The 16517-nt window shown below is 33.9% G+C and overlaps 1 protein-coding gene across 1 annotated transcript in view; it reads left to right on the top strand.

Moving 5' to 3' along the window:
- Window positions 1–1350: 1350 nt before the first annotated feature.
- Window positions 1351–16517, top strand: part of LOC143069381 (uncharacterized) — a 30930-nt gene continuing 15763 nt past the window's right edge. Inside the window, exon 1 of the mRNA XM_076243981.1 lies at window positions 1351–1437. The gene's annotated coding sequence lies outside the window, so the exon portion shown is untranslated. The remainder of the gene's footprint in view (window positions 1438–16517) is intronic.

Here is a 16517-nt window from a genome sequence, read left to right as displayed (position 1 = left end):
CCAGAAAACAATAGACAATTGGTGTTATCAAATTGTAAGGGAAATACCATCTAACTTCAGAGGGGGTCAGGTGTGTATGTTGTTTAATTTTCAAAAAAAATATTCTGATCTCCAATTTGATGAAACAATATTGTGATCAAGCAGATGACAACAAAAAAACACTCTTAAATAAGATTTTCCCCACACTTAAAATTTGTAATGTAATGTAAAAAAAAAAAAAATGATTGATAGTGTTAATTTTTTTTTTAAATCTGATTCAAAACAAAAAAACATTTTAAACCCTCCCCCTTGAATTTAAATGTTTTCTCCCTTATATAACATTGCGTAAAATAAAATGGGTAGGAAAAGATCTAGTTGTGAGACATAGCCATCTTACATTTCGTTGGCGGTGTCCACAAATATTTACTCTGCAGTTAAAGTTTCTGAAATTTTAATAACTTTCTTAAACTATCCTACCAAATTTGGACAGAAGTTTGTTTATAATCAAAAGCTAGTATCTAGTAGGAAATTTTGTAAAAACAAATTTCCTGTTCTTCTGTACATTCTTGTATCAATTTTTTTTTTTAAATATAGGATTTTGATATTTTTTTTATAAAAAAACTTTATTATATATTTAGATTCTAATAGAGAAATAAAATAAAAAAATGGGGTGACCGTTCATTTAAGCTTGCAGTCTGCATTTAAAAGAAGCATCCATTTTTTACTCTATTGAATTAAAACGAGAAATAGAGGTAATATCAAATTTTAAAAAAAACTAAACATGGCATTTTTGCACCAAAAGGAGAAAAAAAAAGCTCCAAAGAAAATCCATAAATTTGAAATCAAACAAACTTAGGTTGTATGAGTTTCAGAGTATCCAGACTTATGGTATACATTTTATATTTGATTTCCTTGTATGTCAAGAAACATAGACACTATGGCTGAAATGGATCATATAATATGGGGTAAAATGCATTTTTGCCTTTGAAAAAAATATGACAGAATACAAAAACAATCAACAACCACCAATTCAGGCCTGAGAATAAAGATAAACTAAAAATCAGATACCCAATGTTGGGGATAATTTTTATAGCAGGTACAATTGAATACTTAACATCTTATCTGATTTCCTCTAAATGCTTTAGTTTTTGAGATATATCCGCCCTCCTAAAAATCAATGGTAGCTCAGGTCAAGTAAGTCATATAGTATTCTAATTGTTTTCTTTTATACAGGAAAAAATCTTGTGAAAAGATGACATTAACCGGATAGGCCTAATAGCCTATTAAACTGGGGTAAGTATTTGAAAATTTGTAGTCCTTTGTAATAGGTATTTATACCATAAAATGAACGTTTGGGTCTTTAGTGAAAGTCTGACTGGACCGGAAGCTAAAATACAGAAACGAAAGTAGAGGAATTCCAAGAATCGAGAAAAAAGTGATACAAAGATTTAATTACTGGTAAGTTTTGTTCAGAGATCAGTTTATCTGTGATAAACGTTAAAGCAAAAAGAAAAAAAGGAAACTTTCCTATTACTCACTGCTAAACCTCTATAAAACAAAACAAAATACAAAATCATGAATAAATATTTTTAGCGAGAGACGCTATACTAAAATATTGATGGCAGTGTCTGCGCGTACCCGCATGCGGGTACGAATAGTCAAATTCCCGGTCTTGGCTGCGCGTACCCACATCCGATTTTCTATTAAAATGCCGTCGGATTGGGAATGAAACGTGAAATATATACGGAATTTGTTGCAATTAGTGAATAAATTGATTAAAGCTAATCAGAAAAATATAAATATACACATATATATATAGGTAAATGAACATTTTTTTCTCAGTTAGTAAATATTCTTAAAATGGAAGAGAGTGATATTATAACTGTGGGGAAGACATTTCAGACTTATCATGAATTAGAAAAATTTGTACAGAACTATTAGGCGTTAAATTTTATACAATTGTATAAAAGAAATTCGGAATCTATAGCAGCCGCAGAGAAAAGAAGAACCGGGAGCACAAAAATTAAAGAAGATTTAAAGTACAACAGTATAAATTTTTCCTGCATTCTTGGTGGGAAAAAATTCCAAACAAATTTGACAGGAAAAAGGCCTAATACAAGATATTTTTTTTAAATTGTAGTTTTTAAGCGAATTTGCCGCGTTTCAATTAAGTTTTTATTTATTGTCGATAACTTCTATTTTTTGTATTGTAACTCGTTCATGATATTAAGAATATGTCTAATTTTTAGTACTTTCCAAGTGGAATGTCCTTTCCACATTAAACTTGGCGTAACTAAAGATGGACAAAACCTGATTGTGATTTAGTAGTTTTATATATTTTAAAATTTCAGTTTCTGTTTTACATTTTACTAAAAGATTATTTTAAAATATCATATGGGTACATTTTTAAATTATTAAAATTTTATAATAGTATTAATTTCTATCATGTTTTTCTTTTACAGCAGGGACTGTACAGTTTCATTTTCCATCATTGTGCATTTAATTTTGCAATGTTTATTATGTATCATTATCGCTATTTTGTGCATTTTTCCTTTGATCTTTTTTTATGAGAATTTTCATATCATGCTACTCGCTTGAGATGGAAAATTATCGCTAGATTAAGAAACTAAGCATGCACGTGGCGGTGCTAACGAAATTAACATGAAATTAACATGAAATTGACAACGTCTTCATATGTAAAATAGCGATAAAAAGATTATCATTGTTCATCTCAACTCGATTGCCTTTCTCGCTTTCGCCGTCCCGGCTCAAGCGAGAAAATCAATGTCGTTGAGATGATCACCGATAATCTATAATTATTTAATAAATACAATTTGAAAAATTTAATATAATTTTTCATACTCTTTACTCGTTCTACACGAAATCCCCATATTATCGATAATTTCCGTATATATTTCACGTTTCATTCCCGATCCGATGGCATTTTAATAGAAAACCGGATGTGGGTACGTGCAGCCAGGACCGGCAATTTGACTATTCGTACCCACATGTGGGTACGCGCAGACACTGCCAATATTGATATGGTTTGCAAAATCATACTATAGTACATGCACTATCATCATTATCCAGCTGTTATCATAGTTGATGCATAATTTATCTGTTCTTTTTATGATTTGAAACACCTATTTCATGACAAGTTATTTACATGTATTACTCACTATTAGTCAGCTTATATATTCAAAAAGAAAGTAGTAAAAATGTAAGTAGGACATTTAGCCAATAACATTTTCTACTACTTTCGTTTTAAATTGTATGCATTTGACATTGAGATGTTGTGGGTAACCTCAAAGTAACACGTTTACAATAATGAACCAATAGACATATTTACACCTGTATGCAAATTTGTGTGCCACTCATTCAGTCATTGGTAGTAGCGCTGTCAGACATTTTTCAAAACATTTCAGGAGTATATGCATATATATATCAAAGTAAAGCTCTTGAAAAATGCAATTCAATGGTACCAGTTTTATTTCCATACTTCTTATAGTTCACGAATACTGTCACTCAAATGTTATTGAAAACTCTAAACTTTCTGCCGGAAAATCCAGTTTCTGTAGAATTGTATAGATATAATACTAAGAGTCCAAACTTACAAAATATGGTTCAATGTGAATCAAATAATGTCCATTAAAACATAACACACCTCAACCCATGTTTTTTTCTCTCATAAAATTACTTATAAATACATGTCCATTGACAGACGACATGTATGAAAACTGAGATTGTGTCTACAATACAAGAACAGTGTGTTCATGCTGTTGTTATGTATACCAAATATCTATTAGTGTAAAGGGAACTGACTCAATCAAGCAGTTATTAGAGACAGACAGCAACCAAAAATGCAACTCTATTTATTTAGGCAGTGAAAGAACACCATATATGATAAATTGCCACAGATCATGGACTGTAGATCGTCACTTTTTCCCCCAGGTCCATTCAATGCTTAGGATTCCACTTGTTTGAATAGCTCAGTGTGACTCCAAAATACTTGTAAACAAACTATTTCAATGGTTGAGTATTATATGTGTATAGCATTTCCACATATCCTTTATTACTTCTATATTGTGGCATAAAAGGGACACGACAAGGAAATTTAGTGTATTTTTCTACCATACGTGCTGTCAAATTTTAAGGATGCTGATCTTCATAATAATAATAAAAAAACTTTGATTTTGAAATATTCTTTAAATCATAAAACTCTTAAAGTTAAGCAATGATTGTAATGTCTGATCTGTCTAAATCATCTCTCAGATGGTATGTGTACACAGCTGGATCGTTGTCATAGATCAAATTGAACCACTCCGGGAAAGAAGGTACCTAAAAATAAAATAACTGTTGATATCATTCATGTAATTCACAAATTCATGTAGTTATAAGCATACAAAAAAGATTCAAATTCAAGTAGAAATGAATTCTATAAAGAATAAGTCCTTGATTTCCAAAATTAAAATACTTATTTGGTACAATTGAACTATTAAATGTAAGGCAAGCATCAAGTCTTACCCAAAGCAAACTAGAGTTATCATGAGACAAAGAGTGTGCCAGATATTGCAATACATCTTAAAAACATAAAAATATTTATGAGTGTGTTGCTTTATCAAAGTTGAAACTGAAACAAGATTCAGTATATGGTAATCAAGGTGGTTATGACAATTTGCTAAGCAATATGTATTATACAATTTATGAACATAAGCGAGCTGTAAAGGTTAAAAAAGTATACACATATGCAAGTGAGAATAAGGAGAAATATAGATAAAATGAAGATAATAATTATTTCAGGGTTCTCATTTATTTCCTGTTTCTCAAAGATGTTCATGATGGTTATTACACTGGACATTTACTGGTGTATGTTTTATTTTGCAGTTCAGGAAATAGCAAATATTGCTTTTTAGTGGCATAATCAAACTGCAATGTTTAGTTTGCTTTACCTGTGAAATAACCTTTCCATGATACCATTTCTCATGACCATCAATCATCAACCTATGTTTTATACGTTTACCAACTAATATATGTCTTTCTGTTTCAGTGAGATTGTCTTTCACAATTGATTGTCTAACAAGATCTTTGAGATTTTTAACAAATTCTTCAACGGTTAATTGTTTTCTTGATTTTGACCCTTCTTTTGTTTTTGTTATATTGAAGACTGTTTTATCATCTGGGATTTGATTTAAAACTTCTTTCCTGAACTTGAGTTGAGCTTTAATTGCTTTCAGTCTTTTTTTCATACGACAAAACCATATTATCTATCTCTGCTTCTGACTGCCATAAGCCATGAATGAGAATGTCGTTTGTGAACTGTTCTAGCTTTCTAATTTTTTCCTTTTGATTTTTTTCTAGCTTTGCTATTGCCTCATTTATAACTATTTTCCTATTCTGGTCTATTTCATTAAGCCTGTCTTTATATTTCTCACGCAGTGTTTTAACATTTCTTGATGCTTCTTTCATCAAACTTTTTTGTTCCTGTATTCCTTTTTGTTCTAACCAAAAGAGTGTCTTGTTATTTAAAAACATAATACATGCTTCAGCTGCAAGTGTTTAAGTGCTTGGCCTACTTCGAAGAAGATTGTCTAATTGTCCAAAGACACTCTCAGCATAGCAAGAGGTCTTTGGAGCTGCCTTTACCTTCTGTTTTACCTCATTACTTAAGTTACTTAGTTTACCCCCAGGTAGGTGATCTTGAAATAATCTTCGGCTCAGTTTGCATAATGCTGGTAGCAAAACCTGCAGCATCATGTCCACTGTATTATCAAAGCTGCTAGTTGTTAGTAAAGCATCATAAATTGGTCCCTTTTCAATATGGGTGTCCTCTCCAAAAGGCAACATTTCACCACACATAAACTTTGGAATATCTTTTAGAGGCATCATCAAGAAATGTAACAAGTTCTAGGTACTTTACATTCATATCAATAATTGATACATCCCTGTTTTCAAGTATTGACCATAATGGACATGTAATAAATTTGCTTAACAATCCTAGCGCCTTTATCCCAGCTACAAACTCTACAGTATTCAGATCAAATAGAATCGATTTTAATAATCTATTTCCAGCTCCGTATGAACATAGGAAATCTTTCATTTGAGAATGAAGAAAAAAAAGTGCTCCTGCATTTTGAAACAGAATATTAAATCTTGTACCCCTAAATGATCGAAGTGGTACACCTCTTAGTTTGTGTAAATCTAAAAATTCTTTAACAAAAGTCTTGAAAGGCCCTTGACATCCACTTTTTCGTCCCCTCCTGAACCTTCACCAAAAGCTTTTGATGCGGTTCTTACTAACCTTATTGAACCCGGATCATTGTCTTTGTAAGATTTATCGCTGATGGGTATTTCATCAAATATTCCAGTTTCTATTTCTTTTAAGCAGGATCGAGCAGTTTCAGCAAAATTGACAAGAGCATGAAGGCCGCAAAAGAAATTGCATAAAGTTTCAATAGAATGCTTTTCTTCATCGGTTAATTCATGGTAATTATGATAAGTTAGAGGCAATATTTCTTTTCTAAATTGATACAACAGTTCATTGAACTTGACCTCAGTTGCTGCTCGGTCTGACATCGTAGCTACAATATGACTTACAATATTCTTTGATGTCTCCTTGTTGTCATAATTACTCGCATCATCTAAGTCACTTAATATTTGATTAAATACCTTTAATGTGTCATTAGCTGATTTTGTTTCAATATCTCTAAGACCAAGTACCCAATATTTCCCATCCGAGTCGCATGCCTCATACCTCATAAGCTTTGTACCAAATTTTGAAGTCTCATCTGTTAGTAATACAGTATTTTCTTCTTTTGAAAAAACGTCTACTATGTGGGCATGAGCCAAGTACAGTCTTTGTATATTCATGTCTAATACAGAAGTCCTAGATGGCAGTTTATTTGGGATTATATCAACCATTTTAAGTACAGTATTAATTACACATGATACTTTAGATGCACTTACTTGGTTTTGCAACATTTCATATACACATTTTTTAAGTTCTGGAGTATATTTCCTAGACTTTTCATCAAAAACAATAACATGCTTCTTATTATTGCTACTATCATTTAATAAATCTTGTAAATAATCAACACTTGCTTCAAGTTCTCCTATCTGTTTATTTTTTTCTAGTAGCTGACTTTCTAAGTGTGCAATTTTTAATTTATTATCTTCACAACATTCACCACAATTACTAGATTTTACTTTTTCTTCCATTTTTTGAATTTTATTCAAAGCATACTTTTCTCTACCTGCAGTCCTTTTTAGATTTAGTTTACAATTATCAAGTTTTGACTCCATTTTGAAATTGCTTTTATCAAGACATTCATTTTTTTCTTTAAGGTCAGTTGTTTCTTCCATAAGAGAAACATTTTTATCCTTTTCTCTCTTAAAAGAAGCATTTAAATCAAGCAAATCATTTGAAGTAACTTTTGAAACACGTTTGTGATTCTCACATTGTGGGAATTTATCTATACTGCTCAAAAAAGCTTCAAGATTTAACGCTCCTTTTTCACGATTTGCAGACTTCTTCAAAGTTTTGTAGTTTGAGGAGAGTTTTTCAATAGATTTATAATATGACTTTTGACTTGGCTTTTCAGCATCATTATTCGATTCCGATAGAAATGTAACACATTCCTGTTTCCCATGCTGGTTGCAATAATCAATAACATCTTTATTTAACATTTTATTTGTGCGATTTTACATGTACTTAAGAACTTGAAATTTCCATTGAAAATCATTTATTGTACAGTTATCAGAGTTTGTGACCAACTTGAAGATTTTAAGTTTTAAATCATTTTTTGTGTGTCCAGTTTCTGAAAGTTGGTTCTCGGTGAATACTTGGAATTCAACGATTTCATCTACTTGTTGACATCCTCCTCTTTAGTCCAAATAATTTAATATGACGTCTTGGAAGGCTATTTTAAATTTTTGCTTTGATGCCTGCCTATCGATGTAAGGTGTCAAAGAAAAAAAATATAATACCCTTTCAAGATGTCATAATTATTTGGACTACCTCCTCTTCACACATGTCAAAAGCAGAAACATAAACTTAGGACACTGGAAGTCAACTTCCAAAGTATCCGCAACAAAGTACCAGATACATAAGTACTTATAGACAATGCTGATACCTACATAACTATTGAGACCTGGCTAAGCAGTGAAATATTTTCACCGGAGGTACTTCCCTATTAATGTCTTTAGGAGAGATGAGTCTCATGGAGGAGTATTACTTGCATTAAAAAGCAACTAATGGTATGTACACCTGTCCACGCAAGCAAGGATTCAGAGCATTTGACTGTTAAACTGCAAGATTCAAGGTCAAATTCTACCATCATTTCTGTATTATATCTTTCGCCAAACAGTACATCTGATAAAAACACCAGAAACATTTGTCAATCAATTGTCCAAAATCAGACTAGACAACCCAAAGAGTGAATTTTAGATTGCGGGTGATTTTAACCTCCCTGAAATAGATTGGAGTAGCTTATCAATCATGTCACATCTAGCTGGTATGTCATTCTGAATACCTTGAAATAGCCACTTGTTGTGGAGTAGACAGTGGCGTAGCAATGTCATTTTTACGTGTACGCCCGAACATCGTTGAGGGGCCTAAAGGCCCTATTGGGTCCAGGCCAATAAACCAGCTGGAAGTACCGGTAGATGAGCGGGTGCGAGGCCTCTGGAAGTTTAAAAGTTATCAAGAATGACATACCATTCCTGTCATTGAAAACTCATATCAGTAACAACATTCTTTAGATTCAAAATGGTTATTTTTTATGTTTAATCTATTCAAGATTTATTTAGAATCATAAATGAAGATGAAATGATTAATTTTCTGAGTTGTTCAGGTGCAATATTAAAATGAGTAAAGGGCTCTCTGTGGAACCCTGGTTCTCGACTGAAATTTCTCCCCGCACAAAGTTTATTCATTTATCAGTCCATTACAAGATTAAACAAATCAAATGTTTTTGTTGAGATTATCGCGGGAACATAACGTTCCAACTATTGTACATGTCCATTGTCGACGTCGTATTGTCAGTGACGTCGCCTTGGGCAGAAATACGAACTTCTATATAAAATGTAATGGCTGAATAGTTGTTGTTATATCGTTGCCTGAACTATCATCTATATTTATGGTGCCGTGACCAGGATCTCGTAAAATTGAAATCAGTCCGATCCGGGAACAGGAGCGCTGTTACCAGATTATTCCGAAGATTAGATGAAGCAAAGGAGAATTCGAATTTCATGAAGAGGAAGTTATTGCAACACTCGGAAAACAAGTGCAAAAACAAACATGGTTTGAGGACTTAAACGAACAAATTCTAAAGTTAACAGAACCGGAAGATGTGGAAAATGAGATAGTGGATTCAGATGAATATTCAGTGGATATGGAAACAAAGATTCGCCACATACGTAAGTTCATACAAAATGTCCAAACACCACAGTCCCGTCATATTGATTCACATACAACAACCCACACTTTAAATCCAGAAACTATATCGTTTGTACCAACGCACAACATAGCCAACCCACACAACGCACAGTCGTTTGAGAACCCGTCTGTACAAGCCAGTCATACGTTCAACACACAGCAAAGCACATTTTCGTCAGCTAGTAGTCACCGCCTACCCAAACTTTCGCTTCTAATATTCTCAGGGAACATCTTAGAATGGCAAACTTTCTGGGACTCATATGAGTCGGCCGTACACCTTAACTTGTCACTTACAAATGTACAAAAATTCAATTACTTGAAAGCACAGCTAGAACATGAAGCACTAGATTCTATAGCGGGGTTTGCACTTACAAATGTAAACTACGATGAAGCCGTAAATTTATTAAAAGACAACGGATATTGAAAAGGCTTTTTTACATGTTGGATTAAACAAAGATGACCGAGACGCTACACGTTTCTTATGGCTGAGTAACCCATCCGACCCTACAAGTGATCTACAGACTTACAGGTTCAAATCCGTCCTTTTCGGAGCGAATTGTTCGCTGTTTATGCTTAACGCCACGATACTGAAACATTTACAACGTTACAACAGTACAACAGCTACATTGATGGAAAGAGACTTGTACGTGGACAACATTCTGACAAGTTTACAGAACGCGGAGGGCGCTAATACGTATTATAAGGAAGCGAAACAATGATGAAGGAAGCCGGATTCAACCTACGATCGTGGACATCGAACAGTGAAAATATACGCAAGCTAGCCAAGACGGAAAATGTACTAGATAAAGACATCAACACAAAAGTGCTTGGTATGTTATGGAATAGCAAATCCGATAATCTGATGTACCAGAAATGTGAGATTCAACTACAAGACATTATAACAAAAAGGGAGATTTTGAAACATTCTTCCAAAATATACGACCCACTTGGAATACTCAGCCCCGTCACAATACAAGATGCTCATACAGGATCTATGGAAAAGTAAACTTGATTGGGATGAACCAGTTCCGGAAAACTTTAAGGCTACTTGGATTAATGTAGCAAGCGACTTAGAGAAAACGACACAAATCATATTTCCCAGATATTATTTCTCCAGTAATTCTACTTCGACACAATTTGAACTACATGTATTTTGCGATGCGAGTCCAAAAGCGTATGGAGCGACTGCATATCTGAACAACGGTACCGAAACTACGTTAGTGATGGCGAAAAGCAGAGTAGCGCCAGTGAAAAACCTAACATTACCGCAATTAGAACTTATGGCCGCAGTTATTGGAACTAGACTAGCATCACATGTAAAATCGACTTTTGAATGTAAAAACGTGGTTTTCTGGTCGGATAGCTGCATAGTATTACACTGGCTAAAATCATCGAAACCGTTAAAACGATTTATTGCAAATCGAGTGCGAGAAATTACAGAGTCTACAAATCAACATGAATGGAGATATTGTCCTACAGAATACAATCCAGCAGATCTGTTAACACGAGGAATTGACGCCGATCAATACATCAATAGTGTCATTTGGAAAAAAGGACCAAATTGGTTAACGAATCAAACAAAATGGCCAGAATTAACTCCTACAAGTAAAATAGTATTGACAATTACAGGAGAAAACGACGACGAGGAATTTCAAAACAATGACGTTCATACTGATTACTATGGTATTAGTAACATTATAGACATTTCGAAATATGGGACTTTCAGGAAATTGATTCGAGTAACCGCTTACATTCAGCGGTTCATATCTAATTGCCGATATACCAAACATCTGAGAAAAAGTGGAGTCTTAACGACAAATGATATTATTATCGCGGTGCGTTCATGGATATTAGATTGCCAAAAATCTTCATACTCCGCTGAAATAAAAAGTTTACAGGACGCTCGAAATAAAAACACAATGAAATATCCAAGAATAAGACAATTAGGACTCTTCATAGATGACGATGGCCTTGTGAGATGCAACGGTAGGATTCACAATGCACCGATTTCAGAGAATACTAAATTTCCATATCTTATACCTGCAAATCAACCACTTACCAAACTGATAGTGATAGAACGTTCACTCCATTCTGGACTAAATGCTACGCTTACTTATGTACAACAATCGTATTGGGTACCGACACTCCGACAATTTGTTAAGAAGTTATTAAACAAATGTGTAACTTGCCGCAAAGTTATGGGAAAATCTTACAACAAACCGGATCCCCCACCCCTACCAAAAATAAGAGTACAGGAAGCTTCACCATTTACCATCACAGAAGTCGATTATACAGGTGCTTTATACGTAAAGGACACAGAAAGAACTTTAAAGAAAGCATATATATGTTTATTTACATGCGCATCGACAAGAGCAGTTCAACTAGAAGTAGTTCCAAACTTGAGCAAACATTCATTTATTCAGGCATTTCGGCGCTTTGCCTAAAATTCTAGTATCTGACAATGCAACTACATTCATTGCAGGATCTGCAGAAATAAAAAGATTATGTGAATCGGATATATTAAAAAATACTTTATCAACACACGGTGTCGAGTGGAGATTTATACCGAAACGTGCACCTTGGTATGGTGGATTTTGTGAGCGCTTGATTGCTCTGACGAAGACAAGTTTGAAGAAAGTGCTTGGACGATCACAAGTAAACATGGAAACATTACAAACAGTTTTTACGGAAATAGAAAATATCTTAAACGACAGACCGCTTACATATCCATCATCCGATATCAAAGACTGTGAAGCTTTAACTCCATCTCATCTATTATACGGAAGGCGCATTTCAACATTACCGTACCCGCAATCAGAAGTTGATAATATCTTAGACTCGAATTACATGGGACATAAAGATCTTAATAAAAGTGTACACAAACAAACCCAATTGATTCAGCATTTCTGGAAAAGATGGAAATCCGAATACCTTACGTCTTTACGTGAATTTCATAGGACAATCGGAAAAAATGAACAAATAATAAATACAGGAGACATCGTACAAATTCACAACGAATGTCCGAGGATAAACTGGAAAATTGGGATCGTAACCGAAGTTGCGAGAGGTAATGATGGACTTGTAAGATCAGCACGAATAAGGACCAGCACGGGAGAAACTACAAGACCGATCGCCAAATTATATCTGTTGGAAGTAACACAAACGATGACAAACAATTCTAACGTTCCAACTGATGAGCAGGAACATATGGAAGACAGACCGAAACGAAAAGCTAGCCTAAAAGCCCGAGAGACGATACAGAAGTGGATTCACCAGTGATGTAATCGATGAACATAAACAATTACACGTTTAGTGCAAAGTTGAATTTTATTTTATTTCATGAGAGACTTGAATTGAATTTAATCACTAAATGTAATTTCCGTTTTTATATGATTTGCTCAGTATTGCAAAGAAAAACACAACGCGAGAGACAATTTCAAAGTGATATTATTTATTGATGGACAGTTATTTATCAATGAAACGATTTATCAATGGACAATTGAGATTTTTTAGAAAATTGTGATAATTTTTACTATTTCGCGGCCCCAGTATATTGAGATTTTTTAGAAAATTGTGATAATTTTTACTATTTCGCGGCCCCAGTATGTTGAGATTATTGCGGGAACATAACGTTCCAACTATTGTACATGTCCATTGTCAGTGACGTCGCCTTGGGCGGAAATACGAACTTTTATATAAAATGTAATGGCTGAATAGTTGTTGTTATATCGTTGCCTGAACTATCATCTATAGTTTTCATTAAATTTCTGCACAAGTTTCATGACAAAATATGGAGGTTTATAAAATCATTTAAATTAACTGGACATCATAGATACCAGGATGGAAATTTATTCTTGCAACATACGTGTTTTCCTCTAAGAAAGTTTCATTAACTTCGACCAAAGTTTTACAAAGAAATTTATATGTACCAAATTTTAACTTCAGAATGTAAATACTTCAAGAAATTCGTTTTAAAAATCCATTAATTACGGAAAAATGCATCATATATAATTTTGTCATGATGCCCTGGTAACTCTTTTAACCATAAACAGTTTTTGTCCAGCTATCGTAAAATCATACGAAGGTTTGACAAAGTTATTGATATCTTAAAACTTTACCCACATACTGAACCTACATCTACACAGTAATAATCAAAAACAAATGCAAACCACATTTCGAGTTAAAGTACATAAGATTGCTTTAAAACAAAAGGAAAGTGAGTATCATAATTCACGGTAGATTTAGACTTTGACAGAAAGTAAAATATATAAATATGACACCAATTTTGTCATTTTTATTCGAAAATTCAAGCCATTGAAGAAAGACCTATAAGGTTGATGTACTGTTAACCAATTCTTTTACTTATAATTAGATGAAAATATTTTTTTTTAACAATTCAAGTGTACGCCCAGGCATTTTGATGTAAACCTAGCTACGCGCATGTTAGAATAGATGGTCAAGACCCTTACTAGAGGTTAAAATATTCTTGATCTCTTTTTCACCAGCCATCCTTTTCTGTTAAATAAGTGCAAGACTATCCAAGGAGTTGGCTATCATGATTCAGTGCTTATGGATACACTAGCTAAACCACAAGTGCTAAGCCTGCCAAAAGGAAAATCTACTTATGGGATAACGCCAAACTTCCATCGCTGAAATCAGATATCACCCTATTTGTATCTGACTTTGTCTCACAGCAAATTAATTCATTACATGGACTCTTGTTGGACTTCATTCCGGGAAAAAGTTCTAACCCTGATGGACAAACACATCCAACATAAATTCACTCATTTGCGACACACAAATCCATGGATGAACATAGAAACACCCCTTCTTGCTTGACACAAGGATAACGCTTTTAAAAAAGCAAATGCCATAAAGAGCACAAAAGACATTCACAGGTATAAACATTTGAAAGCAGAATGTCAATCTGCCATCACAGCAATTATGTTAAAGACATCATTAGCCTTCAAGTGATGCAGAACCCCAAAAAGTTTTGGTCCTTAGCAAAAAGTGGGAAACAGGAAGCCTCATGTGTGGCTCCACTAAGAAACACTGATGGATTGATCCACAGCGACCCGAAAATAAAAGCCAATATGCTCAACAACCAATTTGAAACAGTTTTCACAGTGGAGGATACTAACACAAAGCCAGATAAGGAACCTAGTCCCTGTTGACAAATGGCACCCATTGTCATCAGACCTCAGGTGTTCCAAGCTTCTTAAAAACTAAAAGAATACAGTGGCATTTTAACACCAGCCCAAAATGGATTTCGCACCAAATGATCTTGTGAGACACAGCTGATGCCACAATTCATGAACTGGCAAACGGACTATCAGATAGCCAACAAGTTGATGCAATATTATTAGGCTTTGTCTTAGCCTTTGGCCACACAAGCATAAGCCAGCCTCCAATTCTAAGGAGTCAGTGACTCTACTCTCAAATGGATGGAGAGCTTCCTGAACAAGAGGAAACAACATATCCTTGTGGAGGGAACAATGTCAGACAAAGCAGAGGTAGTTTCTGGTGTACCACAGGGTACAGTAATGGAACCCCTGCCCTTTCTTGTCTTCATAAACGACCTCCTAGAATCTGTTTACTCTAGTGTGAAACTTTTTGCTGCTGAATGCCTGTTGTACCATCCTATTAGATCCACCTGCGATGCCACCAGGCTGCAAGACGACCCAGATAAACTAGAACCAGATGCTCCGCAGGGCGTAGCTTTATACGACCGCAGAGGTTGAACCCTGAACGGTTGGGGCAAGTATGGACACAACATTCAAGCTGGATTCAGCTCTAAATTTGGATTGTGATTAAATAGTTGACACAGCATAGGTTTCTGACTCAGAATGAATGTGTTCTAATGAACTTAAAATTTTTGTTTTCTCTTAGAGCAATTCACTATGCTGTTGAATATTAATCCTCTCAAAAAAATGTTTGAAGAAATTTTCTTTTTATTTATGAAATTTCAAATGAGAAAAATTGAACCCAATTTTTTAATCACATCCCCCTTTCCCTTATTCCAAAACTAGTCTCAATTAAAATATTCTAATGGGAGTTTGCAACAATAACTACTCATTTAAATACATCATAAATATTAAGATGTAAAAAAACTGCTTGTTATCACTGAATGCTAAAGATCATTTAAATTTATCAGTTGGTAGTAGAAAGTGAATATACATTGTATATTGTATATAACAAAGATTTAAGTTGATTCTGGACAAAGAAAGATAACTCCAATTAAAAAAAATTCTTGCAATAAGATATTTCTTGCTTACTATTCTAGACAAAGAAAGATAACTCTAATTAAAAAAAAAATTAGCTATTTCACAATATTGTGAAATTAGATATTTCTTGCCATTGCACAATACTGTGCAATTGAAAAGACTTGCTATTGCACAATACTTAATATAATAATTTTAGATCCTGATTTGGACCAACTTGAAAACTGGGCCCATAATCAAAAATCTAAGTACATGTTTAGATTCAGCATATCAAAGAGGCCCAAGAATTTAATTTTTGTTAAAATCAAACTTAGTTTAATTATGGACCCTTTGGACCTTAATGTAGGCCAATTTGAAAACGGGACCAAAAATGAAGAATCTACATACACAGTTAGATTTGGCATATCAACGTACCCCATTTATTCAATTTTTGATGAAATCAAATAAAGTTTAATTTTGGACCCAGATTTGGACCAACTTGAAAACTGGGCCAATAATCAAGAATCTAAGTACATTTTTAGATTCAACATATCAAAGAACCCAACCGATTCATTTTTTGTCAAAATCAAACTAAGTTTAATTTTGGACCCTTTGGACCTTAATGTAGACCAATTTGAAAACATGACTAAAAGTTAAGAATCTACATACACAGTTAGATTCGGCATATCAAAGAACCCCAATTATTCAATTTTGATGAAATCAAACAAAGTTTAATTTTGGACCCTTTGGGCCCCTTTTTCCTCCAAAACTCCCAAAATCAATACCAACCTTCCTTTTATGGTCATAAACCTTGTGTTTAAATTTCATAGATTTCTATTTACTTATACTAACGTTATGGTGCGAAAACCAAGAATTTGGGTCCCTTTTTGGCCCCTAATTCCTAA

Source organism: Mytilus galloprovincialis, chromosome 3 (assembly GCF_965363235.1).
Source record: "Mytilus galloprovincialis chromosome 3, xbMytGall1.hap1.1, whole genome shotgun sequence".
Taxonomy (NCBI): Eukaryota; Metazoa; Mollusca; class Bivalvia; order Mytilida; family Mytilidae; genus Mytilus; species Mytilus galloprovincialis.
Note: the sequence above shows the minus strand (reverse complement) of the source record. Positions and strands in the feature narration are given on the sequence as shown.